Source organism: Galeopterus variegatus, unplaced genomic scaffold, assembly GCF_000696425.1.
Source record: "Galeopterus variegatus unplaced genomic scaffold, G_variegatus-3.0.2 Scaffold10586, whole genome shotgun sequence".
NCBI lineage: Eukaryota > Metazoa > Chordata > Mammalia > Dermoptera > Cynocephalidae > Galeopterus > Galeopterus variegatus.
Window position 1 is genome coordinate 7,303 of NW_007736697.1, and position 935 is coordinate 8,237.

The following is a 935-nucleotide window of genomic DNA, read 5'->3' on the forward strand; positions in this document are numbered from 1 at the left end:
ATTTGATGCGTCCTTCCACAAAGAGTTCACTTTTGCTGTTGTGTATTTTACCTACCTTTTCTTCTGTTGCTTATTTCTTTAGTGTCCTGTAACATTGGGCTTTAAAAACAGCCCCAGAGGCAAGCTGCAGGGGAAATAGACACGTAAACAAANACATTGGGCTTTAAAAACAGCCCCAGAGGCAAGCTGCAGGGGAAATAGACACGTAAACAAACTTAAATGAGTGAACCACAACTGGTATAAGATTTTGGCAGTAACGTATAACCACATGTGTGTGTGTGTGTGTGTGTGTGTGTGTGTGTGTGTGTGTGTGTGTGTGTTTTGGGGTTTTTTGGTGGCTGGCTCATATAGGGATTCAAACCCTTGACCCTTGACCTTGGTGTTAAAATACCTCACTCTAACCAAATAAGCTAACTAGTGAGTCCTTGAGTGCATTTTTGATGTTTCAAACCATTTTAATCCAACAACCAGGGCCAATATTTAGTCACTCTATCCATGTACAACATTAAAAGTTCTTCCAGTATTGAGGCTAAATATATGCTCCCCTGAGCTCCTGGGACACAATTCCCTCCCCCAATTCAGTAAACCAAAGGTTATAAGACTACATATGATCTTTTGGATTCACTGATGACTATGTCTCAGCAATTGTTAAATATTGCTACATGAATTAGACCCACAAGCAATCTTAAATCACAGGCAGTAATATGGTCTGGTCAATGTTAAATCCAAATGGGATTGACTAATAACAAAGATTGACTCTGTCATGCTCTGGTGGGGTTAGAAAAATGCTGGAAAGACATTGGATTCAAGTAATTTCGTGCCGAACCCAGTTCCTTTTAAAATCAGAATAAAAATAAATAAGAATGACAGAATAATAATTTAGATTATTCCAATGAGATGAATTGCACTTGAGTCACACATATGTATTTTATTCT